This window comes from Ctenocephalides felis, unplaced genomic scaffold (genome assembly GCF_003426905.1).
Source record: "Ctenocephalides felis isolate EL2017-DRISC unplaced genomic scaffold, ASM342690v1 CF-g0.4_SCAFFOLD_03572, whole genome shotgun sequence".
Lineage (NCBI taxonomy): Eukaryota > Metazoa > Arthropoda > Insecta > Siphonaptera > Pulicidae > Ctenocephalides > Ctenocephalides felis.
Window position 1 is genome coordinate 42,130,220 of NW_020539726.1, and position 17,780 is coordinate 42,147,999.

General features: G+C 29.2%; 2 protein-coding genes across 2 annotated transcripts in view; both read right to left on the reverse strand.

Annotated features, from left to right (window-relative positions):
- Positions 1-17,780, reverse strand: part of LOC113387933 (E3 ubiquitin-protein ligase Mdm2-like) — a 342,821-nt gene that overhangs the window by 171,956 nt on the left and 153,085 nt on the right. The gene's annotated exons all lie outside the window — the stretch shown is intronic.
- The window catches only part of LOC113388525 (zinc finger BED domain-containing protein 5-like), an 82,496-nt gene that overhangs the window by 1,445 nt on the left and 63,271 nt on the right, over positions 1-17,780 (reverse strand). The window lies entirely within an intron of this gene.

Sequence of the window (17,780 nt, forward strand, 5' to 3'; positions counted from 1 at the left end):
CAATGAAAATAAATTTGCATGTCAGTAGAGTCCTTTTCAATTCTCCATCATTTTGCAAACTATAAAAATAAATTTGCCAGTCAGTAGAGTCCTTTTGTGGGTCAGTAGAGTCCTTTTTCTGTCAGTAGAGTCCTTTTTCTGTCAGTAGAGTCCTTTTTCTGTCAGTAGAGTCCTTCTGTCAGTAGAGTCCTTTTTTATTCGCTTCCATTTTGCAATCTACAAAAATAAATTTGCCTGTCAGTAGAGTTCCTTTTATCTGCCAGTAGGATTATTTTGCTCGTCAGTAGAGTCCTTTTTTATTCTAAAATATCATTGTCTTTCATTTTGCAATCCATGAAAATAAATTTGCCAGTCAGTAGAATCCTTTTTCTGTCAGTAGAGTCCTTTTTCTGTCAGTAGTCCTTTTTTATTCTTTTCCATTTTGCAATCTACAAAAATAAATTTGCTTGTCAGTAGAATCCTTTTGCCCGTCAGTAGAGTCCTTTTTCTGTCAGTAGAGTCCTTTTTTATTCTAAAATATCATTGTCTTTCATTTTGCAATCCATGAAAATAAATTTGCCAGTCAGTAGAATCCTTTTTCTGTCAGTAGAGTCCTTTTGTAGGTCAGCAGAATTATTTTGCTCGTCAGTAGAGTCCTTTTTTTATTCTCTTTCATTTTGCAATCTATGAAAATAAATTGCCAGAGTCAGTAGAGTCCTTTTGTCGGTCAGCAGAGTTATTTTGCTCGTCAGTAGAGTCCTTTTTCTGTCAGTAGAGTCATTTTTTATTCTAAAATATCATTGTCTTTCATTTTGCAATCTATGAAAATTAATTTGCCTGTCAGTAGAGTCCTTTTTCATTCTCTTCCATTCTGCAATCTATGGAAATAAATTTGCCAGTCAGTAGAGTCCTTTTGTGGGTCAGTAGAGTCCTTCTTCTGTCAGTAGAGTCCTTTTTTATTCGCTTTTATTTTGCAATCTACAAAAATAAATTTGCCTGTCAGTAGAGTTCCTTTTATCTGCCAGTAGAATTATTTTGCTTGTCAGTAGAGTCCTTTTTATTCTAAAATATCATTGTCTTTCATTTTGCAATCCATGAAAATAAATTTGCCAGTCAGTAGAATCCTTTTTCTGTCAGTAGAGTCCTTTTGTAGGTCAGCAGAATTATTTTGCTCGTCAGTAGAGTCCTTTTTTTATTCTCTTTCATTTTGCAATCTATGAAAATAAATTGCCAGAGTCAGTAGAGTCCTTTTGTCGGTCAGCAGAGTTATTTTGCTCGTCAGTAGAGTCCTTTTTCTGTCAGTAGAGTCATTTTTTATTCTAAAATATCATTGTCTTTCATTTTGCAATCTATGAAAATTAATTTGCCTGTCAGTAGAGTCCTTTTTCATTCTCTTCCATTCTGCAATCTATGGGAAATAAATTTGCCAGTCAGTAGAGTCCTTTTGTGGGTCAGTAGAGTCCTTCTTCTGTCAGTAGAGTCCTTTTTTATTCGCTTTTATTTTGCAATCTACAAAAATAAATTTGCCTGTCAGTAGAGTTCCTTTTATCTGCCAGTAGAATTATTTTGCTCGTCAGTAGAGTCCTTTTTTATTCTAAAATATCATTGTCTTTCATTTTGCAATCCATGAAAATAAATTTGCCAGTCAGTAGAATCCTTTTTCTGTCAGTAGAGTCCTTTTTCTGTCAGTAGTCCTTTTTTATTCTTTTCCATTTTGCAATCTACAAAAATAAATTTGCTTGTCAGTAGAATCCTTTTGCCCGTCAGTAGAGTCCTTTTTCTGTCAGTAGAGTCCTTTTTTATTCTAAAATATCATTGTCTTTCATTCTGCAATCCATGAAAATAAATTTGCCAGTCAGTAGAATCCTTTTTCTGTCAGTAGAGTCCTTTTTCTGTCAGTAGAGTCCTTTTTTATTCTCTTTCATTTTGCAATCTATGAAAATAAATTGCCAGAGTCAGTAGAGTCCTTTTGTAGGTCAGCAGAGTTATTTTGCTCGTCAGTAGAGTCCTTTTTTATACTCTTTCATTTTGCAATCTATGAAAATAAATTGCCAGAGTCAGTAGAGTCCTTTTGTAGGTCAGCAGGGTTATTTTGCTCGTCAGTAGAGCCCTTTTTTATTCTCTTTCATTTATGCAATCTATGAAAATAAATTGCCAGAGTCAGTAGAGTCCTTTTGTAGGTCAGCAGAATTATTTTGCTCGTCAGTAGAGTCCTTTTTTTTCTCTTTCATTTTGCAATCTATGAAAATAAATTGCCAGGGTCAGTAGAGTCCTTTTGTAGGTCAGCAGAATTATTTTGCTCGTCAGTAGAGTCCTTTTTTATTCTCTTTCATTTTGAAATCTATGAAAATAAATTGCCAGAGTCAGTAGAGTCCTTTTGTCGGTCAGCAGAGTTATTTTGCTCGTCAGTAGAGTCCTTTTTTATTCTAAAATATCATCTCTTTCATTTTGGAAACTATGAAAATAAATTTGCTTGTCAGTAGAATCTTTTTTCCTGTCAGTAGTCATTTTTTATTCTAAATTATCATCTCTTCCATTTTGCAATCAATGAAAATAAATTTGCATGTCAGTAGAGTCCTTTTCAATTCTCCATCATTTTGCAAACTATAAAAATAAATTTGCCAGTCAGTAGAGTCCTTTTGTGGGTCAGTAGAGTCCTTTTTCTGTCAGTAGAGTCCTTTTTCTGTCAGTAGAGTCCTTTTTCTGTCAGTAGAGTCCTTCTGTCAGTAGAGTCCTTTTTTATTCGCTTCCATTTTGCAATCTACAAAAATAAATTTGCCTGTCAGTAGAGTTCCTTTTATCTGCCAGTAGAATTATTTTGCTCGTCAGTAGAGTCCTTTTTTATTCTAAAATATCATTGTCTTTCATTTTGCAATCTATGAAAATAAATTTGCCAGTCAGTAGAATCATTTTGCCCGTTAGTAGAGTCCTTTTTTCTGTCAGTAGAGTACTTTTTTATTCTAAAATATCATCTCTTTCATTTTGCAATCCATGAAAATAAATTTGTTTTTCAGTAGAGTCCTTTTGTCGGTAAGCAGAATTATTTTGCTCGTCAGTAGAGTCTTTTATTGCCACTTCTTTTTTACTTTTTTGTCAGTAAAATCCTTTGCCTGCTAGTAGAGCCCTGAATGTAAATAGAATCCTTTTATTTTATTGTCACTAGAGTATTTTTGCCTGTCCGTAGTCCTTTTGTCTATCAGTAGTGTCCTTTAATTTTAATGTTAATAGAGTACTTTAGCTCGTCAGTAGAGTCCTTTTGTCTGTCAGTCGAGTCCTTTTTTATTTTCTTATCATTATTATTAAATATTCTGATAATTATTATCAATATTATTAATTTATTTGTTATCATCATTCAAAATTCATTTAAGGGTTGCTTTTACCCAACCCTGTTTATATTTCCCCTCTACGTTTTCATCGACCGGCGTCTACGCGCTACCGTAGCAGCCGATTCAGTAGCCGACAGACTCGTAGTAGACGTAGACACTAACAATTCTAGTGTTTATTTAGTGGAAAAATAATAATTCTGCTAAAATAAAAAAAAGTAGTGCAAAGTCGTGGTAGCTTAGTAAATAATTTGTTAGTGTCATAAATTATAGTGGTAAAGGATAAAAAGAGTGGATTTATATATGGTTATATGTGTGTTTGTGTGGTTTTGTAGAGGTGTGTTGTATGGAGTTGGGTGTGTGTACGGAACCCTGTTGCTTTGTTTGCAAGGTTACTAGGATATTTGAAGTGAAACTTTCTGACTTATATCTGTCCTCGTGCTATGCAACCCATTGGTTGGCGTTTTAATAAATGTCTTGTAACTTTTGAACCGTTGGTCTAAACTAAATGGAATATTTAGCAAATTTGTGTTAAATTAAATTGTCTATGTTTTTTTCTAACACAGCTGTATCCTACAGCAACTTGGTATACTTTTAATTGTTAAAATAATCTGAATAAATACTTTGTACGGAACCCTATTGCTTTCTAGAGTTTGTGAATATGATTTTAAGATAGTCCTCGTCGAGACCTTTTATTTGATACCCCACATTCTTATATTTGAAGTAACATGTTTTTATTTATATTGGACCGCGAGTTCAGCAACCCATTGGTCGACATTTGTTACATATCTTGTAACTTTTAAACGGTTCGTCGTAGAGAAGTGAGTTATTCGACAAATTTGTTCTAATTCAAATGCTTTATAATATAATTTGATATAGTGCCAGTATAGAGCAGTCTGCTGTGCTTTAAGTGCAAATAATTGATATTAGCAATTATTTTTAAAATGTGTATGTAATCTTGTTGCGTTCTTGACTTTATTACTAAGGTATTTGGATAGAGCTCGTCGAGACCTTTCAGTTGATACCCCACATGCCTATATTTGAGATAAAATGTTTCTATCATATTGGACCTCGGGTTCTGCAACCCATTGGTCGGCATTTGTTACATTTCTTGTAACTTTTGAACCGTTGCTCCGAAGTAAATGGAATGTTTGGTGAATTTGTGCTGGATTTTATTGTAAAAAACATTGTTTAGTATAGTAACACTCTACAATAACTTAGAATGCTTTAAAAGACAAAAAAATGATAAAAGGAGTTAGTTACATTATGTGTATAGAAGCCTATAGGTATTTTTAAGTTTGTTACTAGTATATTTGAATAGTGCTCGTCGAGACCTTTCATTTAATACGCCACGTGCCTATATTTGAAGTAAAATGCTTTTACTCATATTGGACCTCGAGTTCTGCAACCCAATGGTCAGCTTTTTTTGCATCTCTTTATATCTGAACGGTTCGTCCAAAGTAAATGAAATATTCGGCAAATTTGTTCTAAATTGAAAGATCTATCTTATCTTCTAAAACAATATTACCTTACGTCAAGTCGGTATATTTTAATATTGCCAAAATAGACACTATCACGTTTGTTGAGTTTGTTACTATGATACTTGGTTAGTGCTTGTCGAGACCTTTCATTTGATACCCTGCATGCCTATATTTAAAGTAAAATGTTTTTACTCAATTGGACTACGAGTTCGGCAACCCATTGGTCGACATTTGTTACATATCTTGTAACTTTTAAACAGTTTGTAGTAGAGCAGTGAAATATTTGACAATATTTTACAAAATTCAGTTATGTACAAAATTGTGTAATGCTCTAAAGCTTTACAGCAGCTCAGTTAACTCTGGCAACTAAAAAGTAGTTCCAGATGATAGGTGTATTGGTTTCTTCAGACTGTTATTAGGATATTTGGATAGTTCTCGTCGAGACCTTTCATTTGATACCCCACATGCCTATATTTGAAGTAAAACTTTTTAGCTCATATTTGACCCGCTGTACTATTTATAGTACAGAAACTCTTTTGCGTGCGGTTATTTATTAAATCTATTGTAACTTTTGAACGGTATGTCCAAACTGAATGCAACATTTGGCAAAATTGTTCAAAATTCAATAATCTACAATATTGTCTTGTACCATAATGTTCTGCAGCAACCCCCTATACTTTAAAATAGCACTTGAAGCGCCCAAATAATCCAAACCACCAAACTACACTAGTATAGTTTCAATACAAACTTCAACGTTCTCTAAGACAACACACCTATTGCGCACGATGATATCTTGCTTTGGAACTGAGTATACCGAGTGCACTTTTTTGTTTAAACTCATATAACTTCTAAGCCATTCGTTTAGTAAGAATGATGTCTTCGGGAAATTTGTGCAAAATTAAATTATCTACAATATTGTCTTTTACCCCAATGCTCTACAGCAGCTCGGTATACTCTAAAATCGCAACAAATCAACTCTTAGTTGTTGATATGTTTTTAATGTTTGTTTTGATTTTAAAAGTACCTACACACATTTTTATTCCCTTATAAAATTATTTAGCATCTCTCGTCGACCCACTTTATTCATGGGGGGTTGCAGTAATCTATTTTTAATGACGTCATATGGGTTGGGTTAGTTTGGGGTTGGTAATGTGGGTATAGAAAGGTCATGGACCTTTGATTAAACCTCAACCCTTAAATTGAAGACGATGTTTTGGTTTGAGATTTTTATTAGTTTTAGTTTGTTTTATTTTTTTTAAAATAAATTGTTCAAGGACCTATCGATTTTAGTATTTGTGGTCATAGTATATGCATTGAAGAGTAACATACTCAAATTTGAACATTCTAGAAGTTTAAATACGTCCTGAAGAGCTCTTTAAAAATGACATTTTTAACTTCAATACTTTAACATATATTTACTAAGGTTTCATTGCGGACTTTTAAAACAAAATAATTTTTTTCTCCTATTTTTGTTCTGGAAGCTATCAAGTTTAGTATTTGTTGTCATATTATAGGCATTGAAGAGTAACATACTCAAATTGGAGCATTCTAGCAGCATAAATACGTTCTGGAGAGCTCCCTAAAAATAACGTTTTCAACTTCATTACTTTTTCATATATTTACTATTGTTTTATTGCGAACTTTTCTTAGAAAATTAATTTTTTTCTCATATTTTTGTTTTGGAAGTTATCAGTTTTAGTATTTGTTGTCATAGTATATGCATTGAAGAGTAGCATACTCAAATTACAGCATTCTAGTATCAATAGTACTTTCTGAAGAGCTCTCTAAAAATGATATTTGCGTCCCCAGTACTTTTCCTATATCTATCTATCATTGTTTTATTGTGTACTTGCCTCACAATATTATTTTTATCTTGAAATTTTTTTCTAAAAGGTATCAATTTTAGTATTTGAGTTTATAGTACATGCATTGAAGAGTAACATACTCAAATTTGAGCATTCTAGCAGTTTAAATAAGTCCTGAAGAGCTCTCTAAAAATGACATTCTTATCAGAAGTGCATTTTCCATATAATCACTGATGTTTTATTGCAGACTTTTTATATAATTTTTTTTTTTTTTTTGTATTTTTGTTCTGGAAGTCATCAAATTTAGTATTTGTTGTCATAGCATATGCATTGAAGAGTAACATACTCAAATTACAGCATTCTAGTATCAATAGTACGTCATGAAGTGCTTTCTAAAAATGGCATTTGCATTTCAAATACTTTTCTCATATCTATCATTGTTCTATTGTGTAATTGTCTTAGAAAATTATTTTTGTCTTGAAATTTTGTTCTGAAAGTTATCAATTTTAGTATTTGTGATCATAGTATATGCATTGAAGAGTAACATACTCAAATTACAGCATTCTGACATCAACAGTACATTCTGAAGAGCTCTTTGAAAATGATATTTTCATCAAGTACTTTTTTCATATACTTACTGTTGTTTTATTGCGTACTTGTCTCGCAAAATTATTTTTATCTTGAATTTTTGTTCTGGAAGTCATCATATTTAGTATTTGTGGTCATAGTATATGGATCGGAGAGTAACATACTCAAATTACAGCATTCTGACATCAACAGTACATTCTGAAGAGCTCTTTGAAAATGATATTTTCATCAAGTACTTTTTTCATATACTTACTGTTGTTTTATTGCGTACTTGTCTCGCAAAATTATTTTTATCTTGAATTTTTGTTCTGGAAGTCATCATATTTAGTATTTGTGGTCATAGTATATGGATTGGAGAGTAACATACTCAAATTACAGCATTCTGACATCAACAGTACATTCTGAAGAGCTCTTTGAAAATGATATTTTCATCAAGTACTTTTTTCATATACTTACTGTTGTTTTATTGCGTACTTGTCTCGCAAAATTATTTTTATCTTGAATTTTTGTTCTGGAAGTCATCATATTTAGTATTTGTGGTCATAGTATATGGATTGGTGAGTAACATACTCAAATTACAACATTCTAGTACAAATAGTATAATTTAAAAAAAATAGTCAAAATATTGCCTTCACTTTCCTCAAATATCTGTACAATTTATTTTGTGTACTCCGTTCAAGTCTTTGTTAATAACTTGGAAATTTCTAAGAAGACTCATCAATTTTAGTATTTGCCATCATAGTATATACATTGACAAGTGACATACTCAAATTACAGCATTCTAGTTCAAACCGTGTAATTTAAAACTATTTAAATTATATATAGTTTTTTATGAGTTTTACGTGTACATTGTTCAGATAATTGTTAATATTATAAAATTTTGCAAGACGACTCATCAATTTTAGTATTTGGTGTCATAGTATATGGATTCGAGAGTATCTTACTCAACTTGTAGCATTCTAGAATGATTTTTTATAATTACAATAAATACTCAAAACTGCCAAACAATTCTAGTAAATATATGAAAAACTACTGAAGAACATTTTGATTTAGAAAATTATTATTATTTATTACATTTTGTTAAAAAATTTTGTCGTCATAGTATATGGGTTGAAGAGTAACATACTCAAATTACTGCACTTTAATACAAATAGTATAATTTGAATAAAATTCCTAAATTACAAGACTATTTCTTCGTTTTGGATAATTTTGCAAGAAAACTTATCAATTTTAGTATTTGAGATCATAGTATATACATTGAAGAGTAACATACTCAAATTACAACTTTCTGGTATCAATAGTGTGATTATAAAAAATTCTAAACCCAAATATTGTCTTCATGGGTACTTCATTCATAAAATCGTTTATAATTCAAAATTTTCCAAAAACAGTCATTAATTTTAGTATTTGATATCATAGTATATACATTGAAGACCAACATACTCAAACTACAGCACTTTAGCTATACGTATACTACATAATTTTGAAAATTACTCAAATATCAAATTATATATTTTGGTTTCTCACTAATAATTGCAAATGTAATAAACTTCATTTGATGACTCAGGAATGGTATAGGCTCTGGTGGATAATTTTGCAAGAACACTTATCAATTTTAGTATTTGTCATCATAGTATATGCATTGAAGACCCACATGCTCAAATCATAGCATTCTAGTACAAACAGTGTAATTATAAAAAATCCTAAACCTAAATATTGCCTTAACTGGTACTTGCTTCATAAAATCGTATATATTTCAAAATTTTCCAAGAACAGTCATCAATTTTAGTATTTGCAATCATAGTATATACATTGAACACCCACATACTCAAATTACACCACTCTAGCTAGATATTAAATAATTTTAAAAAATACTTGAACATCAAATTGAATTCTTCAGTTTCGCACTAAATACAAATGTATTGTTGAAATGGATTGTTGACTCGAGAATAGTATGGTAGATAATGTAGATAATTTTGCAAGAAAACTTATCAATTTTAGTAGTTGATATAATAGTATATGCTTTGAAGAGTAACTTACTTAAATTAGAGCATTCTAGTACAAATAGTGTAATTATAAAAAATTCTAAACCTAAATATTGTCTTGGCAGGTACTTTATGCAGGAAATCGTTAATATTTCAAAACTTTCAAAGAAAAGTCATAAATTTTAGTATTTGTCATCATAATATATGGATTGAAGAGTAACATACTCAAATTACAGCACTCTAGCTATATTTTATATAATTTTAAAAATTACTCAAACTCAAATTATATTCTCTAGTTGCAAATGTAACAAAATTCGTTTTGTGGCTCGAGAATAGTATAGGCTCTGGTAGATAATTTTGCAAGAACACTTACCAATTTTAGTATTTGTTATCATAGTATAGGCATTGAAAAGTAACATACTCAAATTATAGCATCCTAGTACAAATAGTGTAATTATAAAAATTCTAAACTTAAATATTGTCTTAACAGGTACTTTATGCGGGAAATCGTATATAATTCAAAATTTTCCAAGAACAGTCATCAATTTTAGTATTTGTTGTCATAGTATATACATTGAAGACTCACATACTGAAATTGCAGCACTCTAGCTATATCCTATATAATTTAAAAAAAATTTCAAACTTCAAATTATATTCTTTAGTTTCTCACTAATCGCAAATGCAACAAATTTCGTTTGGTGACCCGAGAATAGTAAGGGCTCTAGTGGATAATTTTGCAAGAACGCTTATCAATTTTAGTATTTATCATCATAGTATATATATTGAACACCAACATACTTAAATTACAGTATTCTAGCTATACTGTATATAATTTTACAAATTACTTAAACATCAAATTATATTTATTAGTTCCTCTCTTATTGCAAATACATCAAAATCGATTGTTTTCTCGCGAATAATATGAGCTCTGGTGGATAATTTTGCAAAAACACTTATCAATCTTAATTTTTGTTATCATAGTATATGCATTAAAGAGTAACATACTCAAATTACAGCATTCTAGTACAAATCGTGTAGTTATAAAAAAATCTAAATCTAAATATTGTCTTGACGGGTACTTTATGCAGGAAATCGTTAATATTTTAAAATTTTCCAAGACAACTTATCAAATTTAGTATTTGCTATCATAGTTTACACACTGAACACCAACATACTCAAACTACAGCAATCTAGCTACATGCTATATAATTTTAAAAATTCTCAAACTTCAAATTATATTCTTTGGTTTCTCTCTAATTGCAAATGTATAAATGTTCATAGTGTGAAAGCTGGTGTAAAATTTGCAAGAAATATTTTTCTTTAGTATATGCATTGAAGAGTAACATACTCAAATTACAGCATTCTACTACAAACTAATTACAAACAATGTAATTTAAAAAAAATATCAAAAACATTTTACATATCGAAAACTGTTTTTAATACATATCTTGAAAAAAAAAATGAGTGAAATTATTTAAGAGTGAAGTTATCTTATTAAGTGAGTGATAATATCAAAAATATCAAAAATATTAAAAATATCAAAAATAGTTTAATGTGACTGTTTATAGTTTAAATTAAAAAATTCATTAATATAAAAAATGGAGGAACCACCAAATCCGGATACTTCAACACTCCAACTAACTTGTAAGATTTAAAGTAAGATTATCTTATTTAGATAATAATAGTTATTTTATTTAATAATAATTGTTATCTTATTTAATAATTATAGTTATCTTATTTAATAATAATTGTTATCTTAAAATAATAATGATTTCATCTTAAGATTTAAATAAAAAATTGTTATTAACTTCCCGAAGGAGAAGTTTATGTTTTCATCAAAAAATCCGAATTGCTAATTTTATGTTTTCTCGACGTGGGGACTATCGTTTGTCAGTTTTGTGCGACGATCTGCCAAGCCGTTTCTTTGCAATTTAAAAAAAAGTGTTAAATTTTGGTCCACATTTATGCTCATCCTACCGAACCGATTTTAAAAAATCAAAAACTGTTCGAAAGATATTAGTTGGGAATGGTACTGATTAATTTTAGGTGAAAATCTACCGAGCCGTTTTCTTGTAATTACCTGTTGAAAAAAAAATTAAGCCGATTTTCAAGGAATTTTTTTTGGCGATATACATCATGGTCTTATAGAACTTACTGTAATATTGCGGCCTTATGACAAGTAGTTTAATTTTAAAAATTCGTCAAACTTTGCTAAAATTATTATCGTTTTTTTTTTAAAGTAGGATTAATGAAGTATATTATTTACACATTTTTTTGATTAAGTCGATTATTTACATATATCGGGAAGTTCATGTAACTTGCCTCAAGGCTAAATACCAAACCAACTAGTTTAAAGTTAATTTTAATTTAAATAGAATGCAGTGAAAAGGTTTGTGTCAGTAGCAGGCGTAAATAAGAGTGATAGAGAGAGAGACAGAGGTATAGGGAAGTAACGCGTTAGAAAGAGATAGATATAGAGATTTATGCAATAAATAAATAATATATAAGACAAAAAAAGAGTTTATCCTAGAACGTTTTTTCTTCAATATTTCAATTAAAATTTAAAGTTCGAAAGTGTTCTATATATTTTGAAAATATTCTGTATTGTGGGAAAACGTTCTGATTGGTTGAAAATGGTATCTGAAAGAGTTCTACATGGTCTGAAAGTGTTCTAGATAAATCTGAAAATGTTCTGAATGTTCGAAAGTGTTCTAGATGCACTGAAAACTTTCTGAATAGTCTGAAAGTGTTCTGAAAATCTGAAAGTCTGAAAGTGTGAATTGTCTGAAAACGTTTCAGATAGTTGGAAAATAATTTGAATCGCCTGCAACTATTATGAACCAAAACTTTATACCGTTAAGTCTGACAACCAAAAAAGTAGTTCCATCTGATATATTTGTATTAAATTCGATCAAGATATCTATCTTACTTGCTAAGTGAGACCATAAGATATTATTTTTTGCGATCATTTTCTATTCTATTATTTCATCGGAGCCCCATTTACGTTATTCGTTTTTATCAGTGGCGTAACTATAGGGTGGCGTGGGTGGCAAAATGCCACGGGCCCCCGGCCCAAGGGGGCCCCGGCTCAAGAGGACGCGTGCTCAGAAATATTGTTTCTACATTATACTCTAATACTTTATTTCATTTGAAAAGTATGTTTTCGTAAGAATCAGAGGCGTAACTACCGCCGTATCAGCCGTATCAAATATACGGGGCCCCCGAACCAGGGGGCCCCCAATGTTCGTAAGAAACATTAATAATATTAAAAAAATCATGAAAAACGAATTAATCATGAAAACTTCGTTCAATCAAATTTAATGTCGTTAAAAAAGTACGCGAGGAATGTAAGATTATTATTTTAAAGAGTTTTATTTTGTCCTGGCCACGGGGGCCCCAAATACGCGTAAAAAAGTACGCGAGGAATGTAAGATTATTATTTTAAAGAGTTTTATTTTGTCCAGGCCACGGGGGCCCCAAATACGCGTGAAAACTAGTAAAATCTAACAAATTTTGGTTTTATTTAACTAATAACAAAAGTTAGAATAAACATGAAAATTTTCTTCTAAATAAATTTAATTTCGAAAAAAAACCATGAGCGTGTAAGAATGTAAAAATATAATTTTAGAGTGTTGTGATTTTTTTTAAATATTTTCTTTAATATTTATGAAGCTCTATAGTATGCAAATAATGACTAATAGAAAACTATCTTTTTATTAAGTCATTTCTTGAATAGATTATGCGAATTAAAAAATCAAAATTAATTTAGTAGTTTGTTCAAAAATTAGCAAAGGAATGGATTGTAAAAACTGTTTGTAAAAACAAAATATCAAACTTAACATGTAGCTTATAAAGCTAATTAAAAATTAAAAAAAAAAATTATGTTTGATTTTCAAAACAAAGCAGTAATTGTACTTTTAAATTATTAATTTTGACTTATAATTATTTTTATTTTTATGTTTTTTTGCACTTATACATTTTATTTTTTTCTTTAATTTTTGTATACATACATTTTAAATAATTTCCTAATTTCAAACCATAAAATTAGAATAAGTCGAAGTAGATTTACTCATTTTCAATACAATTCATTACAAATCGTGGATATACGAGGTGTGTTCAAAAAGTATCCGGAATTACTAATAATTAAATTTCGCGGGTCTGGAGTGTCTGATTGTCAAAAATTTTTTTTTATTGTGTTGGTATACATGCCCCTAAAGTATGATGAAATTTTCAGCTATATTCACTGTTTACTTTGTCTGTGGTAGTCGCTAAGGTTCGACGTGTTTTTCTGAGCTCGGCGATTTTTACAATGGAAGAATTGAAAAGTCAAAGAATTTGTATTAAATTTTGCGTAAAAAATGAAATAAAGTGTTGCAAAGTGCAAAAATTCATCAGATATGGCTCCGTGTGACTTTTTCCTATTCCCAAAGTTGAAGAGACCCATGAAAGGACGGCGGTTTTCCTCGATTGAAGAAAATCGCTGAGAGTGCTCAAGGACATATCAAAAAGTGAATATCAAGGGTGCTTCGAAAATTGGAAAAAACGCTGGCATAAGTGTATTATATCTGGGGGGGACTACTTTGAAGGGGACCACATTAATGTAGAAAATTCCGGGTACTTTTTGAACAGACCTCGTATATAACATTTAAATCAACACGTTGAAAAATTTCGAGTTTTTTTAAATTAAATTAAAACCACTTTATTTTACTGATAGGGGGGCCCCATCCCAAAAATTTGCCACGGGCCCCGGATGGTCTGGTTACGCCACTGATTTTTATATTTGATTCGTGGACGGATTTATATACATATTATAAATATGTGAAATCGTGTTATATACAGTGCCAGACAGTGTTGTGTACAGTGATATATCGTGATATATACAGTGCAAAACCTTGATATTTACAATTCAAGATCAAGATATAGTTCAAGATCAAGATACATACAGTGAAACATCAAGATCAAGATCCATACGAGATGAAGATACATACAAGATTAGAACCAACCAGGAAATCGCCTACAGAATTGGAGAACGTACACATGGATATATTTATTAAGTTAAAATTAGGCTAGAATACATTAGGCTGGTAGTTTACTATTTTTTATTTTAAAAATGGGCGGGGAAGACGGCAAGGACCTTCCAGTTCGCATAGATTTCGCGTTTTTTCACAATTATTTAATATTAATTCATATAACAATACTCAAAATACAAATTTATGATTTTATAAATGCACTTCACTATAAGCTTCATAGTGCTGGGAACCTATGAAGTTAAAGTATTTACATGGTGGATCTTAGGGGGGTACATTATGTAAATACTTTTTTTTCTTTTTTCTTTGTTTTTCCTTTTTTTTCTTCTCTTAATTACAAAATTACCATAGTACATTACAATTTTACATTTAATTTCTAACAGGTTCTTGCATCGTCTACGGTTTTTTTCTAAAGAACATCTTCATATACATTTAATCATCTCGTAGGGTATTTTTCATGTTATATTCGTATCATTTAAGTTGGGCTTAGTAAATTAGCTTAGTTAATTTTTTTAAGTTATTTTGTAAGTGGACTAGGGCTGTACACAATTTGTACGGCGACACGACATTAAAAAAAAAGCGCCTGGCAACTATACCTCCTGGGTGGTGTGAAAAATAGTTGCATCTTAGCTATATAAGTATAATAATTATCAATTTAATTATTTTATTAATTATATTTAATTAATATATAAATGTGTAATGAAAAATGTAAAATACGCTGATGTTAAATGTCCAAATATTCAATATAATAAAAGTTTTAAAATAATCTTTGTTTTTCAATCTGAAAATCTCCAATTTTTTTCAGGTAAAATTATTATTTAAAAAATAATTTAATTTTTTTTAAACTATATTACGTTTTGAACAAGTGTATGGTTTGGATAAAAATATAATCATATTATTATGGATTATAATATTATGCCCAATTGTATTTTTTCCCTCATGTTTTTTATTTTGAATTTTTATTTTACTAATATACAACTAACCTGATTTTTAGTACTTGTAACATGTTACTATTAGTAATAGGAATATTATAATTGGACATAATATCATAATCCATAATAATATGATGATATTATTGATTTTGAAATATTTTGTCATAAAATATTGGTTCTATACCATAAAAATATCAGCATTCCATTGCTGCATATTTTCATCACATAATTAATTAATAGTTACTGATGATTTAATTGTTCAAATGCAAATTTAAATTGAAACTTATTCAAAAGTTAGTTTAATAATTTGCTTGCTTTCTTGTGCTGAGATTAGTCCTAAGAAAAAGTATTTGCCATAGTAACCGGTATGCCAAAATAAATGATAGAGTATATTCTGAACCTATTTAATTAATCTAATCTTGTAAAAACTTAATTATTGAAAATGCACTTAAGTATGAATTTATAAAATGTATTAATCGTTGTTTACAAATATTAACATTTTAATACATATTTATATTTATAAATAGCTTGTTTTTAATAAATAAATTTATTCAACTCACATTGATTGTCTATTACAAAATTAATATTACTCTTAAGCTATATGTTATTTACAATTTCAAGATACAATACTAAATGAAAATCCTAAATTTTAATTTCTCGTTTACTATGGATATTTATTTAGAATTTTTTTTACCCATAGAATATAAGAATAAAAATCTTGAACTAGAATTTATTTCGATTTTTTTAAAATTTATTATCCTTAGCTTTAAATTTTATTACATCTTAATTTTTTAAAAAGTTTTTATTTACAGGATTGTATATCAAGCAAATGTTTAAAAAATATCAATTTATGAAAGACGTCAGTATAATTTTATCACCTAAATTATTTCTAATATAGCAAATCGATTCAAAATGTTCTAAAGTAGTAAAACTTTCAATTCTGATTTTTTTTGTTATTTATATCAATTAAAACAGCATTTTGATTTTACTTATTTTGTTAAAAATAGGAATAGAAATCTTACGTAATTTTTGATTTTTTTTCATCGTAGGTCATTTTACAGACAATATTATCTAGTTTAACGAGATTTTTTTTTTTGAAATGTCATCCACGTAGAAGGCCGAAATTACTGCAGCAGTGAAGGACCTTTTTTTTCGCGCCGTTGGAGATCGCGACTATAACTTAAAAAATATTTAATTTTTAAAAAATTTTACTATGTATTCTTAAAACATGTGTAAATATATTCCTGAAACTTTGAAATGATTGATAAAGTATTTTTTTAATATGAATTCCCAAAAATCACCTTTCGGTTACACTAGTTGTGCCCATTAAAAATGTAAAGTTTAGCCGTTTTCGAGTTTTAGCGGATCATTTCATCGAGAGCTCCATTTATATATATATATATATATATATATATATATATATATATATATATATATATATATATATATATATATGATTTAGTTGTTAATTTTGATGTTGAGATATATGAGTAAGTTCTTGTGGGGCGATACATCAAACAATAAAAAGCAAAGATTTATAAATTAATCTTTAGTTCCAAACGTTTCGACATTCAATTTAATGTCATCATCAATGGATCTAAAAACAGTATGAAAAATTAGTATATCTAGGTAATTATAATATATGTGGATTGGTATAATAACTATAAATATAAGAGGAAAATTAACAAAACAGCAACACTTAACAACAAACAAAATATAAAAGAAAGAAAAGGTAATAGAGACTAGATATTATATAAATAAAAAGAAAAAGAATAAAGGCATAACTATATAAGTACACATATATACATATTCATTTAAACCTACGCGTATACTCGTATACATATATATACATATACACATATACACATATATATATATATGAGTGAGTTCTTGAGGGCGATACATCAAACAAAGAAAAGCCAAAGATTTATAAAATAATCTTTATTTCCAAACGTTTCGACATTCAATTTAATGTCATCATCAGTGGATCTAAAAACAGTATGAAAATTAGCATATCTAGGTAATTATAATATATGTGGATTGGTAAAGTAACTATACAATAAGAGAAAAATTAACAAATAGCAACACTTAACAACAAACCAAATATAAAAGATAGGAAAGGTAGTAGAGACTAGAATTAAATAAATAATTAAAAAGTATAGGCAAATATATATATATATATATATATATATATATAAACATACAATATATGTAAACTCGTATATATGTTAAGCAAACAAAATATTTATGAAGATGGATAATACATATGAAATACAAGTGGACTTACATTATGTTGGTTGGTTACATATAGAGAGGTGTACACAGCACTAGAGATTGGCACTAACATTTATACAACTAACTTGTCAACACTATGCATTTTTTATAATTTTTTGTATGATGTAAACAGAAAAATGATAGTTTTATTGAACAAAAATGTAAGTAGAATTATGTAATTTCTGCCACGACTTCTGTACTTTGCTAGTACCGAGGCATGTATAAAAGTCACCACATGTTTTGAGAGATTTTTAAGGGTCATTCCAGGATTGTTATGGGCGGGTAGGTAGAAAATGGTCGGAGTTGAAACTAGTAATGTTAGGCTAGGTTTGTATGGTTAGAATTAGGAGAAAAAAAATTGGAAATGTTATTTAGTATTACTAAGT